Raw genomic sequence first — 16,506 nt, forward strand, 5'->3', positions numbered from 1 at the left:
AGAGCCCAACAAAGTCGGCATTTAGCTAATGAGCACCATATTACTGAGAATGTAAAAGACCCCATTGTTTCCCCCTCCCCTTTATGGAGGGATGTGGCTTCCTGAGGTCAATTAATTTGCGAAGGAGTCAGAATAACCAATTGCTTTACAATGAGCAATGCTTTAAGCCACTCATGCACAGGGTGGGGCTCAGGGAAAATATTACACAGTATTACTTTTATTCACCTAAGTCTTCTGTGAAAAAAGACTTCTTAAAACTTTTATTAAGGTATTCAAACTATGAACTCTGAGTGGTTCTAAAACACTCCCTAGCATTCTTCCTCATCTTCCGTGAATACCTTTAGAAAAGACCTGAGTGTTAAGTTGCTGGAAAAAGGAAACAGGTACAACAGGCCGATTGAATATGGCCCTCTGCCCCAGAAGGGCAGGTAGTTCAGAGGAGATCACAGATGCACCAGGCAGTGACAAGGGGCAAGTCTTCCTAAGAGTAGTAAGTCCCTCATGAGAGACACTTGCCAGGGAGAAGAACCATGTATGTGTGTTGCGCACGTGTATGTGTGTCTGAAATTTTTAATGAATGAGTGCTTTTTCATGTTTTTTAAAAGTTTTCATTTATTTATTCATAGAGACAGAGAGAGAGAGAGAGAGAGAGAGAGAAGCAGGGTCCATGCATGGAGCCTGACATGGGACTTGATCCCAGGTCCCCAGGATGCAGGCAGTGCTGAACCACTGTGCCACCAAGGCTGCCACCACTTTTTCATGTTCTAAAAGTAATTCACCCTCAGAGTAACAGTTCAAACAGTGCAGAAGGGAAGAGGTGATCCTGTTTTTTTTAAGGGTCAGAATACCACATACATGCATGCAAGCACACTTGCATGTTCATGTATAATGTTCTTCTTCCAATGAGTTCTTCATGAAAATAAATGGGAGAAGGTGCATCTGTAAGTTATTCAAACTATTATCTCTAAGCAGTTTTCAAAAGCCACTCTGAATCCTACTTTTCTCACTTCCTTTGAGTACTTTTGGAAGAGAAGTCATTTCTCAAGTAAAACGTGATTGGTAGAAATGTCATCTGTTGGATTTCCCAGTAGGACAATGAAAGCCCAGCAGGTAGTACACATTCACTAAATAGTTACCGAAATAGCGGTTTGTGAAATGAAACTATGACCCTCCTTTGCAATTTGATTTTTACTTTCAGCACATTTTGGGCATTTTTCAAGTGGGTCCATGGAAATGGGTAGCAGTACTGCTAAGTGCTGCATTGTGTTATGTTGTAGGGATGCACTGTCATTTGACCAAATGGACATTTCAGTGGGATACACGGTAGGACTTCAGGATAGAGCTTGAGTCCAACATCTATAAGTAAAAAAGCAAGAAATGGATCAGGGCCCCTCAACCCTGTCCCTTCATTCCAGATACACTTGGAGTGTTTTAACATTTATGTCTGGACCTAAATCCAATGATAAGAATGTGCCAGGGACGCTGACATCAGTGTTTCATATTAAGAAAGAGGTGAAGGAGCAAAGTGAAGTTCAAACAGAGAAGCATTAACACATGTTTCATTTGGGACATCACTGATCAGAGGAATAAAGATTTCTGTTTCTTTGGAAAAAATTTAAAATACTATTGGAGTTAAATTCCTCTACCAAATGACTACCAAAAAAAAAAAAAAAGCCTACAAAATACATATCTATGTGTGTATAAGTGTGTGTATGATTAACAGGTTATGCAGTGAACACCAACACTACAATGATAGCCTTATGAATAACTTTTTTTAATTCATAAAAACAATGGAGCAATAAAATTCTACGTGTGGAAGTGGGATAAGTTTGATACCCAAGAGGTATTAGGGGTCTGTTCTGGTATGTCAGTAGCCCTCTGGGGAGTGACCCCTCCGGAATTCCCTGCTCTCCTGTCCGATGGCTTGCCCTCCTGGCTATCTGCTCACAGGTGGGTGTAGGATACAAAGTGAGACTCAGACTTGAGATAACAATCTAGCCCTTTCATCTAAAATAGCATGGCGTCATCTTTGCCTGTCCCAGAATGAAGCCACATCAGAGTAAGTCAATACAGAGAAGGAAACAGAGAACAGAGCTGGAAAGACCAAAAGAGAGAGACAAGAGATGACAAGTCGGAGCCTCTCCTCCCTGCCAGTTGACACCTTATTGTTTGAATCAATACACATCTTGTCCTCGCCTAAGCTGATTTGAGTTGGTTTCTGTCCCTGATAACAATGAGAATCCTAAGGCAAAATCTCGGCCCCCAAGTGTTCAGGACACATTTATGAACACAGGCTGTCTGGGCTTACTTTCATCAAGAATGCTTTCCTCCACCAGTAGGACGTGATTTTAACCCAGGATAAATTTTTCTGTGAAAGCCATTGCCTCACAAATAAAGAGAGCTTTGGGGGCCTTCTCTCGCTATTATCAAGTGATCTGTCTGTTCTTCCAAAGGGTATTGTTTTAGTATGGTTCTTAGCCCTCCCTCTGCCCTAGACCCTTATCTACCTTTGCTGAATAGAGACCCTCATTCCTACAAAATTTGGCCCACTCCCACCATCCAGCCTTATCCCCGTTCACCCTCCCTCTTTTCCCTAAACTCCAGACAAGGTGCTTTCTTTCTTTCATGACCTCAAAAATGCCAAGCAGTCACCCAACCCCAGGCCTGTCCCCGTGTCATCCCCTCCCACCTGCAACTTTCTGCTGAGACCCTCTCCTTCCTTCACTTGGCTGCCTCTTCGTGAGTCAGCAGGGATAGTACTTATTCCTTTTTTTTTTTTTTTTAAAGATTTTACTTATTTGTCAGAGAGACAGAAAACACAAGCAGGGGGAATGACAGACAGAGTGAGAAGCAGATTCCTACTGAGCTGGGAAGCCGATGCAGGGCTTGATCCAAGGACCCTGAGATCATGACCTGAGCTGAATGCAGACACTTAACCGACTGAGCCGCCTGGGTGTCCTCATCCTTAATCCTTCTTCCTACTTCTTTGACAGTCACATCTAAGATCTGATATCAGCTTTCGCTTTAGTCTTTGCTGTTCTTTCTTGGCATTTATCATAAAGCTTAATTACACAGTTGGCTGCGTCATTTCTCCAGCTGGGTGTCAAATATCTTTCTTTCCCTAGACGACCAGCCCCACGAAGGCAGGGTCAGGGTCCATTTTATCCATAACTTCCTCCTCAGTATCTAGAAGAGTGCAGAGTGCCTGACCCATGGATGGCCCTCCTTAGATAGTTGCCGAGTGTGAGTGCATGTTCTCGACCAGCCTTGCAGACTCTGGACAGTTCCTGGAACACAGTCAGAAGGAGGCCTGACTGTGGAGGAAATATCATCATATTTTTAAATTTTATGAGCACTTTTGTATTATTCTGTCTTATTCCTCACAGTATAGAGCAACACCAGGCAAAGGCTTTGGAGTTAGCAAGACCTAGGTTTTAATCGTGCCCTGCTACTTTACTAGCTGTGCAATCCAAAGCAAGTTGCTTAACCTCTCTGGGCTCTGGAGTTTTTTCTTCTGAAAATGGAGGATAATATCAGAACCTCCCACATAGGGTTCTATAGAGCGGGTGGGCATGAAGGTGGTATAATCAATGCAAAGCACTCAGCACCACGCCTGGTACCTTGTCAGCTACTGCTCTTAGCTACTGTTGTCTGATTGATATTGCTATTGTCATAGATACAAGCAAAGCATCTAGAATGGGGCTGACTGGCACATAGCAAATATCAATGAACTAGTGCTACTTTTTGGGTCCAGCATAGGTGATGTTCCAATATTTACTGACTGTGGCACAAGCCAGTTAGAGGGAAGATAGTCATTGACCTTTGGGTGGTTGGATTTCTGCTGAGGAGTGGGTACAATGGGACCCAGAAAGGAGGGATTGCAGGGATGGCTGTGATAGGGAAGAGTCATTTTGGGGGTCTGGGCAGGGGCTACTTACCAGCCAGGGTGGAAGTGGTTCTGCAGTGACCCCCACACCCCTGGGGTGGCCGCACCAGGTCATGTCAGCCTGGAGCAGGTGCTGAGCTAGAGCATGCACAGGATCTGAACACAGGGGCACGGCTGGCTCCCACCCAGTTAGAAAATCACCCCTCAGAGCTCACACACGCCAACGAGGCATTGTCAGGCCTCAGCTGCCTCTTTGGACTGTTCTTCTTCAGCGACTTCCTGCACAGGAACTGTGACCTCTGTCCATGCCCACAGACTTGCAGCCTCAACACCTCCCAGGCTGTACTTTGCAAGGATCGGCCTCAGCCCACGGTCCCCTTGCTTCCCACCCCCTGAACCTTTGCTGCCTTTCCTGCTCTCCAGCAGGGCTGCCAGACCCTCCAATGGTCAGACACTCAAGGGCTGGGTGGGCCTTCCCACCCCCAGCTGACTCCCACTCAGGAAATGGCCAGTCTCTATTTTGAGCAGAGGAACGTGTCACACCTCCCTGGGCCAGGACACCTCCTCCCTTGCCAAGAAACCACACTCCAACTGTGCTTCGCCAATGACATTTCAGTCCTGGTCTGCAAAGGCCTTTGGGACCTTTCACGTTGCTTTGCTCGTCTGAGCCTCCAAAGAGTCGATCTTATTTTCTCTTTCTTTCCTAAAGTCAGCTATATATAGCTCCATGCACAACAGCTAACCTTGGAGGGCTGGACACTTGGACAGGGTGGACCTATTGTTTCAACACCCGCCCACGTGCAGCCAAAGGCCCACACCCAGCTGGGAGCCGTGTGCAGGGAGGTGTCCACAACCAGGGACCAAGTGAAGCTACCAGAGGCCATGCACGTCCAGGCCCTCCCACTTCTCCACTGTGCACTTCTGGATAGCTGATTGTCTGATGCCTCTGAGACTCCTTTTTGAAACTGTCACAATACTATGAATCTGTTGGAAGGGTCACAAGGATTAGCGCATATACATATATAATCAAGAATCTGACTCATGGAGGGGGTCAGCTTGGTTGGTAAATAAATACTTGCTGTTAATCATACTACGTGGTGACTTTTTGAAAGCTCCAGATATTTGGGAATTTGACAAGCAGATCTTTTCTTTTTGCATCTCACAAACAACACATTCATTCATATACTCAGAAGGGTCTGTTTGCTTTTTCTTAATGTTTGACTCTTACTAATGTCCCATCACTGCGCATGTTCCTAACATCTGTGGAACCGAATAACCGGGAGGCTGACCTACTGGGAGACTACATGCTCAACAACTTTACTGAGGTGTGACTGACACATGGTAAACTGTACACGACAGGTGCAACATGGGTATACACCCAGGAAACAATCACTGCAAGCAGATACTGAACATGTGTAACACTCCCCAAAGACCCTCCCCCTGGTGTAATTCCACCCTGCCTTACCTCCCACCCCACCTCTACCACCACCCAGCAACCACTGTTCTGCTTTCTGTCAAAAGGAATCAATCTGCATGTTTTAGAATTTTATGTGACTGGATCCGTAGAGTATGTATTCCTTTCATTTGGCTTCTGCATCTCAGCATCATTATTTTGAGACTCACCCATGTTGATGCAGATACCAATATTTCACTCTGCTTTATTGCTGGGTAGCATTCCATTGCATAGATGTATCACAGACTATTTATCCAATGACTAGTTTTTGACTATTTGTGTACTGTTTGGGGCTATCACAAATAAGGTGGTAGGAATATTCATGTACAAGATTTGGCTTCTGTATATGCTTTCTTTTCTCCTGAGGGAACACCTAGTAGTGGAGTGGCTGGGTATGTTATGTGCTTTTTAAGGAACTAACATTTCTTTATGTGGGGCTGTACCCTTTCCACTCCCACCAGCAGTGCATGAAAGCATTCCACTTCCTTCCCACCCTTGGGCGTGACTGACACTTGGAATGGTCTTTTCCATTCTAGCCATTCTGACAAATGTGCAGTGGAAATCTTATTGCGATTTTAATTTGCATTTCCCTCAAGAATAATGATGCTGAGAACTTTTTATCATGTGCTTATTTGTCATCCATGTATCTGCTTTGGTGATATGTCTGTTCAAACCTTTGGCCCTTTAATGAAAAATGAGCTCTTTGTTTTCTTGATAAGGAGTTTTGGGAGTTTTTCTAGTCTGTATATTCTGGACACTTTATCAGGTGTATGATTTGCAAAGATTTTTCTCTCAGTCCATGGCTTGTCTATTTATTCTCTTAGCAGGATCTTTTAAAGAGCAGAGTTTTAAACCCCAATTAAATTCAAATAATTTTTTTTCTTTTATGAATCATGCTTTTTGATCTGGTACCTAAGAAATTTTTGCCTAGCTCAAGGTCAGAAAGATTTTCTGTGAGAAGCTTTATGGGTTTTGGGTTTCACATTTAGGTCTATGATCTGTTAGCTTTTTTTCCTTATTTTTAAAGATTTTATTTATCCATTTGAGGGAGACAGAGCACAAGCAGGGGGAGGAGCAGAGAGAGAAGGACAAGCAGACTCCATGTGCAGCACTGAGCCTGACATGGGGCTTGATCCCATGACCCTGAAGATTATGACCTGAAATGAAATCAAGAGTTGGAGGCTCAACCAACTGAGCCACCCAGGTGCCCTTCTATTGTTTCTTTAAAAAAAAAAATTTATGATTCCATTTTTCATATGGTGGGAAGTATGGCTTAAACTTCTTTCTGCATTTGGATTACCAATTGTGTCAGCCCAATTTGTAGAAAAGAATAGGCTTCTTCACCAAATTGCCTTTGCAAATTTGTCAAGAATCAATGTCTATTTTTGTAATCTCCATTGTGTTCCATTGATCTATTTGTCTATCTCTAGGCCAGTATCACTGTCTTGATTAGTGTAGTCTTCCATTCAGGTAGTATTAGCCTTCCTATTTTATTCTTCTTTTTCAAAGTTGTTTGGGCTAATACAGGTCTATTACTTTTAATATGAATTTTAGAAAAAATAATATGAATTTTAGCATGACTCATCAGTATTTAACTTAAAAGAAAGCCAGATGGGATTTTGATAGGCTGTATAATAAATTATAGAATTTGATGAGAACTGACAACAATACTGAATCTTCTGACCCGTGAACACACTATGTTTTCTCTATTTATTTAGGTTTTTAAAATGTGTCTCAGCAAAGTATAGTTGTCAGTCTATGGATCTTGCACATCATTTGTCACTTTCATCCCTAAGTATTTGATAATTTCTGGTGCTATAGTAAACAGCATTTTTTTCTTAAAGGGTGAGAAACCAGGGATTGATTGATTGATTTTTAAAGATTTTATTATTTATTCAAGAGACACATACAGAGAGAGGCAGAGACACAGGCAGAGGGAGGAGGAGGCACCTCGAGGGAAAACCGATGGGGGACTTGATTCCGGGACCCCTAGATCACAACCTGAGCCGATGGCAGATGCTCAGCCGTGATCCACACAATCTGCTTTAGGCTCAGGTCATGATCCCGGGGTCCTGGAATCCAGTCCTGCATTGGGCTTCCTGCAGGGAGCCTGCTTCTTCCTCTGCCTGTGTCTCTGCCTTTCTCTCTCTGTATCTCTCATGAATAAATTAAAAAAATAAATTTCACTTCAGATTTTATTGCTATAAATGGAAATACAATTGGTTTTTGTATGCTGATCTTGTATCCCTCAACCTTGCTAAAGTTGTTTATTAGCCCAGGTAGTTTTTCCTAGATCCCATTAGATTTCCTGCATAAATGATTATGTCATTGGCTAGTAACAACATTTTTACTTCTCTCTTTCTGGTTTGGGTAACTCATTTCTTTTTCTTGATTTATTGCACTGATGACAACCTTCAGCAAAATGTTAAATGAAAATGCTAAGAGCAGACACCACTGTTTGATCTTATAGGGGAAAGTCCACTAGTCTTTTATACTTAGTTAAGATGTTAGATGTAGACGTCTTATCGATGCCCACTATCAGCTTGAGGAAGTTCTCCACATTCCTGGGTTGCTGACAGCTGTTTTTTTTTTTTTTTTTTTTGGTTTTAACAGGAGTGGGTACTGGATTCTTAAGTGTCTTTTCTGCATCTAGGATATGTTTTGGTGCTTGTTAATATAGTGAACTATGTTGATTTTCAAATGTTAAACCGACCTTCCATTTCTGTGATAAACCCTACTTGGTCATGATATAGTGCCTTTTTATGGATTGTTGGATTTCTACTCACTAAAATTTTGTTTAGAATTTTTGCATATACATTTACAAGGGGTATCAGTCTGTTGTCTTCTTCCAAAGAGTTTTTCTGGTGTGGAATTAGAGTAATGTTAACCTCATCAAATGAGTTGGCATCCCCCTGCGTATGGTCTATTCTTGGGAGGATGCCCCGAAGAAAAAGCTTATAGAGACCCCGGAAGACCCTCAGGGCCATTCTGGCAGGTGACTTCAGTGTTACGTGGAATATGATCTAGAAGAGTTCTGCATATGGTTCCTCTGCTATTTCCTTACTGTACTGTGGAGAGCACTGCAGGCAATGCTCTTTAAAACACCAGACATAAGGTGGGGCCCCTGGTGCCCAGAACTAAGGCACACTACCACCAGACGGCCTTCTGGAAGGCCTAGCCATCGTCTGCAGTCTTTGCTCAGTATGAAGCTAACCTCTTTCCCTTCTAGAAGCCTGCTGTGTGAATCATCCTGGTGAAAACACTCTCTAGTGAGTTTTTAACTTCTTTGGCTACTACTACCTTCCCAACAGCTTTTAGACAGGGTCAAGGCTCTTCTCTTAAAACCAATAAAAAAACCAAAGCTCTCTCCAGCCCTGAAGACCCTCACTACCCTTGCTCTTTCTCTTTCACAGCCCAACTTTCAGGAAGAACGGAACACCCTCACTCTGTCCCCACATCCCATTCCACAAACAGAAATGTGACTCTCATCCTTACCACTCTTGCCAAGGTCGCCAACAAACTCCTTGTTGCCAATCACTTGGGAGCCCTTCTCTGCTTCACCATTCACACCCTCGGGCACTACTGGCTGTATCTGTGCCTTGGTTCATCTTCTGTTGACTTCTGTAACAGCGAGTCCTTCTCCTCTATCACTGGCTTTGTGTCTTTTGCAGACATCAAACATACTGATGTTCCCCTGATATCTCTTCTTTCTCCTATTCTTACTCCTTAGACTGATGCCCTAATTCCAGGTGACGTACCCCATCTTCACACGTTTGTTCAGATAGTGCACAGGCTGACTAAAGACAGCACTGTTTGCACTGGGTTCATTCTGCAGGGCAGAGCCCAGATTTGAGTTATGTACAACTTGGCCATTCTGTGACTTTCCTGCTTCTACACACTCCAAACATACCACTTGACACCCTTCACAGCAATGGTCTCTAGGTTGTAAAGTATGTATGTATGTAGGTATTTATTTATTTATTTATAAAAGATTTTATTTATTTATTAATGAGAAACAGAGAGAGAGAGAGAGAGAGAGAGAGAGAGAGAGAGAGGCAGAGGGAGAAGCAGGCCCCATGCAGGAAGCCTGATGTGAGCTCGATCCCAGGCCTCCAGGATCATGCCCTGGGCCGAAGGCAGGCGCCAAACCACTGAGCCACCTGGGGATCCCCCTGTAAAGCTTTTAAATACTGAATTCACCTCCTCATCATCTTTGACAGGCCTGGCACACAGATGATCTTTAGGGTGTGCTGTCTGGATAAGTCCACTCCCCAGTCATGGCCAGTGTAGATTTCTCCCCTGAGAAAGGCCACCACATGCCAAGTGTGAGGTGGTCCTCGTTTGGGGCTGTGTGTTCTTTTGTGCAAGAGGAAGGTATTGAGCCTGATGCGAGTTGTGCCTCGTACTCTACCTCTTTGACCTGAGTTTGCTCAACCAGCAAAAAATATGGTCAACCTTACAGACAAGGGGGAGGATTACTGAGGCTGAGGTGTGGAAATGTCCCCTGCCTTCTATCCCCCTCTGTGTTCCCTAGGGCACTCAGAACAATACGTCTGATCAAAAGATATCTCGGGGAAAAATTTCTTAACCCAGGGAGGGAAAAGGAGCCAAAACTTTGGAAGGTATGTCCTGCCTGCCCCCTGCTTGTGTTTCTAATTGTGCCATTTATGTATTCATCCATCCACTCATGGAACAGATGCTTGCTGTTGCCAGGTGCCGTGGCAGCCGAGAGACCAGGACCATACGTAAGACAGAGTGTCTGCCCTCCTGACGCTGCACCCCCAAGCACTGGGAAATGTCTGAGTTGATCTAGGCGTATGCTTGCTAAGGGAAGAAAAACACTGACTTCTGAGACAAAGAAATGAGGTGGATGGTAGAGACGAGGCCCTTCAGACAGAGTATTCAAGGAGGGGCCCTCAAAGGGGCTGAGCAATAAACAATGAGATCAGAGGGTAGAGAGATTTCTGAGAAGCGGGAGCAGCTAGAAGGGGCATGCTAGAGGGATAGGGATGGCGATGCGGTAGCAATCAAACCAGGGCAGGAGAGAGGGACATCCAGTACCATCGGAAAGGTAGGGAAGCACCAAATCATCCAGGGATCAGAGTTCCACCTGGACTCTAAGAACCAGGCCTTCCCTCAGGGTTCTGAGTAGGAAGGGATAGGATTTGCTTTAGGGTTTCCAGGTGGGGGATTTCCTCACTGTCAAGGGACAGCTGCCCACCAGGGGGAGCACCTGGTTCGATCGGGCTGAGTCACCCCTTTCCACTAGGCCCGTTTACTTATTCCTACACCTAGGCCCCAGGCCCCAAAGCACCAGCTTCCTTAGACCAGGAGCTGGGAACTGATAGGAGAGAAAAGGTTGTTGGCAGTATAGTGGGCTCATCGCTTATGGAGTCCTGCACACCTGGCCTGAACGAGGTACGTTGTCCCCCACACAACCTCCCAGGTCTCTATCAGGCACAATACTACCCATAGCTCCATTTTTGGGTGGCCATTTGGCAATTACAATTTCAAATGTGTGTGTTACTGCTGAGCAATCCCAATGCTGGGATTCATCCTCGAGAAATACTTGTCTAGTTCCATGAAGAGGCTTATGCAAAGATATTCACGGGAGCGCTATTTGTAAACTGGTTAAAAAACGAAACAAAACAGAACTGCCCAGAAATGACTTCAGGGTCCAGTCCTACCAGGGGAATGGCAACATAAATCATGGTTCATGTACTCTTGGGGAGCTATTATAAATAATGAGAGATCTCCAGACACTGCTGTGGGATCATTTCCCAGACACAGTGGAGTTTCCCACAAAACTGGCGCACGGCAGCCCCAGCCTATCAAACGAAACATAGACATAAGGAAAATAAAGTTATTTTTATTTACTTTACTATGTCAATTTATAGAAAGAGGACTAGGAGGGAGGCACAACAACCTTTTTAAAAAATAGCTCTTTTCTCTGGGGAAGGGTTAGGATGAGCCACACAAATTAGGTCAAGGGTGGCTTTCATTACGTGTACCGGCTTTAAGTGGTCATGTGTTTTTTGTTTCATACAAAATAAAAAAACAAACATTTGAGCTTGAAGTTACAGAGCTGGGAAGTTGGGGAGCTGGCATTCAACGTAGGTCGGAGGGGCATGTGCAGTTGCTGGCACAAAGCAGGCCCACTTTTCCTAGTCACCCACTCACTCATGATCATTGGCTATCTACTGTGGAGCATGCACTGTGCTGGATCTCTGGCCAGTGGAACTTACTAGTTGTCTGAGACATTTTAAAGCAAGACAGGCACACAGACCCTACAGGTAACTCTTCCCCTTCCCTGAGGGTTCAAACTTTGGTTGAGTCACTGAATCATGGCACCACTTTTTCAATTTTTGCCATTTCAGTTACTTCGTGTCTGAGTCTCTGTAGATTCATCTACAAAATGGGGCAACACTACTAACAAGTTTATAAATGAGACAGAAGCTGAACCCTGGGCTTGGCAGGTGATGTGTGCTCAGTTGATGGGGACATTATGATCCTTGAGGTTCCAGTACCTTTGTTAGCAATTGTACACATCAGATCTCTATCCAGCTCTTGAATGATCCAAGAGGAAAGACGCATAGACAAGAGGGTGCTTTTGGGGGAAAAGGCAGGACAATTCACTCTCCTTTATCCTTCAGAGAGATTTCTTTTTTTTTTTTTTTAATAAGGCCCGAGGCTTTAAAGTTTTCGCCTTCCAAGTTCAATCCTCGGCTTTATGTTGAGGCTCAGTACGGGGAAAACCCATCATTCATTCACTCACGCCCCACCCCCCATCCCAAAAGCACTTGCACATCACCAACTTTGTCACCCAGGGGCCCGCTCAGGGCCTGGCACGGGGATGAAAGGAGCGGTTCTCAGCCCTGGGTGACATCGCAGGCTGGAGTGGGAGATTTTTACGGAGACGTGGGCTGCTGGGTCTGCTCAGGGACACCTTGAAAGCTTTCTAGGCAAGGACTTCTCGGAAGCCGGGCGGCTAGTTCCAGCCCGTGGGTGGCTCCCCGCCCTCCCCGCTGCCCGGCGCCCTCCTCGGGTCCTCGGCTCTGCGGGAGGAGGGCCCGGAGGCCGGGGGCGGGCTCAGCGACGCGGGGAGCGCGCGGGCCGGGCGGGGGCCGCCCCGGGGGCGGGGAGAGCGCGCGGCCCCGCCCCCCGCGTCACGGCCCGACTGCTCAGAAGCTGAAATTCCGCCAGCCGCTCCCGGGTCAGCTTTAGCTCGAGCGGTTACTTCGCATCTTGTCTTCGGACTAACAACCCCCTTGCGGGGGTTCGAGACCCGCGGGCGCTTTCTGACCCTTTTGTCCTCCGATCTCATAGAATCTTCTCTCTTTGAGATTTTTAAACTTCCGTCCTCTGCCACTCTTCATCTGCCCCATTATTTATCTGTTGCTACTACACTGTGGTATCTTTAAGGGCTTGTGGGAGAATACGAAGGGCATCGCTCCTGAGCCCAGAGTCAGACTTACCCTGCACGACGGGCTGATTAGCCTTAGCGCCGGCTACTTAGTCGGATACCTGGGGGAGGGGTAGCCCTTGAACGGGAAGCCCCCCGCAAGGGAATCCCTGTCGAGGTCAAGATCTGAACGCTGCGGTGTGGATTACGGATTTCCAGTAGAGAGTGCCTCCCAAACTTTAGTAAGGATCAGCGCCATCTATTGTTATTTTACCCTTACAGACTATTTTGTTTGCATATACGACGCTTTGCAAGGACCTGCTGGATAAAGCACAGCTAGTGAGACCTCCCCCTCCTCGCTCGCCCCGGATTTTTCCTTAAGGCCTGAGACACCCCAGAGGCCTTCCCTCGCAGGCTGTGGCTGCACTGCCCCAAGCCTGCCTCCCAATCACAAGGCAATCTCTCCTTTTGCCTCCCCCCACCGCTTCCCGGCCTCGCTCCCGGCGGCGCGTGCACAAGTCCTCGACACGGTCGGGCACTTCGTGTAACCGGAGGCTCGCCCTAGAATGTAAACGGCTCGCGGGCAGGGTGGGGCCCGCCGCACCCGGCCCCTAGCCCGTTCTAGGTGCCACCGAGGTAACGCACACGACACGGCTTCCCGGGCCGGGAAGGCGGCGTCGGCCTGGTCCTCCGGGGGCGAGCCCGCTCGCAGCCCCGCGGTCCCTCCTTGCCGCCCACACCGCCCGCGGATCGCGCTGGGTGGCGCCTGCTTCCGAGCCCTCTCCCGGGTGCTGTTCCACCGCGGGCCCGCGCAGGCTCCCCCTACGGCCTCCGCACGCCGCCTCCGGGGGTGGGGGGGCACGGCGCCCTCCGACCGCACCCCGGCGGGGCTCCCCGGGACCAGGCCTCCGCGCAGCCTCTCTGCTCCCCGCACCTGGCCCGGACCCGCGCGGGGTCCTGAAGGGGCCCGGGCGAGGCCGACGGCCCACGACGAGCACCCCCAGGCGGTGGCACGCGGGGTGGCAAGCCCCGGCGCAGCGGGAGGAGCGGGGTGGACCCGGGATCCCCCTACCGGCTGGCCTGGGCCCGGTCCACCCTGTCCAAAAACAAGTCAGATGACGACATTCCCGGTTTCTGCCCCTCCTTGGCCAAGCACCTTCGTCTCTGTCCTCTCCAACTCACCCCCAAGGGCTTTCCCTCCACCAGGCACTGGCTTTTATCCGAGTGTCTGGGCCAAACTCAACCTCCATTCTCCTTCCTCACCTGTTCCACTCCCTCAATTCCGGTGACTTCCTCCTCCAAGCCGCCTGACACAGGGCTCCTCTCCGTCCCCCTGCCGGGGGTGTGGTCGGAAGGGACAGGACGAAGGCACCGCAACCCCAGCCCCCACCCCGGGGAGGCGGGGTGCAGAGACCACTGGCCTTCCCTGGCCTCCTTTGCTGGCTCCTGCTCTGTGGACCCCGAGGCTTAGAGGTCCCAGGACTCCACCACTTTTTCTGTGACTCTCCTTTCCCTCTCCTCTCCCTGTCACCTCAGTCGGCCTCCAGCCATTCAGCTGACGGTATGCGGATGATTTCCCAACACAGATCCCTCAAGCCTAGGTCCTTTTTGACCTTCCAATTTTAATATCCAATTGCTTCCCTGATGTACCTCTGCCATTTCAAACTTGAACCCACACTCTCCATCCCCTCTCTGCTCCCACCTCAACAGGTTCCCTGACCCCATCCTACCAGGAAATGGCAGCTCTATCCACTTGGTTGCTTCAATCAGAAATTTTGATGCTATTTTGATTTTCCTCATTCTCCCCCAGTTCAATCCGTGAACAGTCCTTGTGATTTTACTTCTAAAATCCTCAACTCTCTAACTTCTCATCTCTGCTGCTTCAAGGGTCCTGACTCTACCATGGTCCACCTCAACTCCTTGACAACAGCCACCTGGGCTCCCTGCTTTGTTTCAGCACCTTCCATTTGATCCTCCACGGGGCAGACTCACCTTGGTAATTTATCATGAAAAAAAAAAAAAAATCAAGGAAGTGCTCAAAGCTACCAGGGTTCTTCTTCTTCTTTTTTTTTTTAATAATAAGATATATCTTTATTATACCACTTGCATTTTCAAGAACATGGTTTAGTAACAATGGTATGATCAAGAATCCTTCGTGTATTTCTGATTTTATTAAGAAAGCCAATTGTGTTTCACTATTAAATACGTTGATAATTATTTTTTTAATTAATTTTTTAATTGGAGTTCAATTTGCCAACATATAGCATATCACCCGGCGCTTATCTCGTCAAGTGCCCCCCTCAGTGCCCATCATCCAGTCACCCCAACCCCCTGCCCGCCTCCCCGTCCACCATACCTTGTTCGTTTCCCAGAGTAGGAGTCTTTCATGTTCTGTCTCCCTCACTGATGTTTTCACTCATTTTCTCTCCTTTCCCCTTTTATTCCCTTTCACTATTTTTTATATTCCCCAAATGAATGAAACCATATAATGTTTGTCCTTCTCCGATTGACTTCACTCAGCATAATACTCTCCAGTTCCATCCACGTTGAAGCAAATGGTGGGTATTTGTCGTTTCTAATGGCTGAGTAATATTCCATTGTATACATAAACCACATCTTCTCTATCCATTCATCTTTCAATGGACACTGAGGCTCCTTCCACAGTTTTGCTATTGTGGACATTGCTGCTATAAACGTTGGGGTGCAGGTATCCCGGTGTTTCACTGCATCTGTATCTTTGGGGTAAATCCCCACCAGGATTCTTTTACTTTTTTTTTTTTTTAAATATTGTATTTATTTATTCATGAGAGACACACAGAGAGGCAGAGACACAGGCAGGGGAAAAGCAGGCTCCCCATGGGGAAGCCCGATATAGGACTCGATCCCAGGACCCCGGGATCACGCTCTGAGCCAAAGGCAGCTGCTTAACCACTGACCCACCCAGCTGTTCCTACTGGGGTCCTTTTAGAAGGCTATAGAAGCTAGCTGCTCCAGAGGGGCAGAGAGATGGGACATGACCCCATTGGGATCCCTGAAACGGAATCTGGTAGGATAGCTGGAGACACCCTCCCATCCTTAATGCAAAAGCTGGGGTGGGGCTGGAAGCACATAGGAGGGTAAAAAATCCATGGCTTTGGTCGAGGGTCAAGTGCAGACAACGTGCTCCTCTGCTCTGCCCTCCATGCTCCCTTTATCTCAGACCTGAAATTGCATCACAGGAACACGGCTTCTCTTCTCTGCGAGCAGCTCTCATCCCTCAGCTCTCCGGAAACCTACAAGTAGGGCTGCACTCTGCCATCTGGTTTGGCCCATCTTGTCAGTGTCCTCGTTTTTAAAAAACTTTCATGCAAGGTCGGCAGAAGGAGCAGGACTTTGAAAGGGGAACCTCATGTTACCACCCCAGCTCAGGGAGTAGGGAGCTGGAGGGTGAACTTGTTCTCCTGGACAGAAGGGCCCTCAGTGGCCCAGGGCCCTAGTTCTCTCCCACTCCTGCTTTCAGCTGTAACTGATCCCTCTTTTCCGGGCCCAGATCTCCAGCTCAGGGCAACATACCTATTCTGGACTCTGCTTTTAGAAAAAGGGGACCAATTAGAATGCCTGCAAAGACCGCTGTTTTGAAATCAGAAGTTCCTGGGACGCAGGATTGTGTCCTTGTAAAGATTACCTGGTGTCCTGCAGAGAAGGGGATCCTGGCACCTATCTCTGGGGTAGGCATGGGGCTGGTAGGAAGGGTCTCTCCACTCAATAAATGGTACTTCCATTTCT

Source organism: Vulpes lagopus, chromosome 7, assembly GCF_018345385.1.
Source record: "Vulpes lagopus strain Blue_001 chromosome 7, ASM1834538v1, whole genome shotgun sequence".
Lineage (NCBI taxonomy): Eukaryota > Metazoa > Chordata > Mammalia > Carnivora > Canidae > Vulpes > Vulpes lagopus.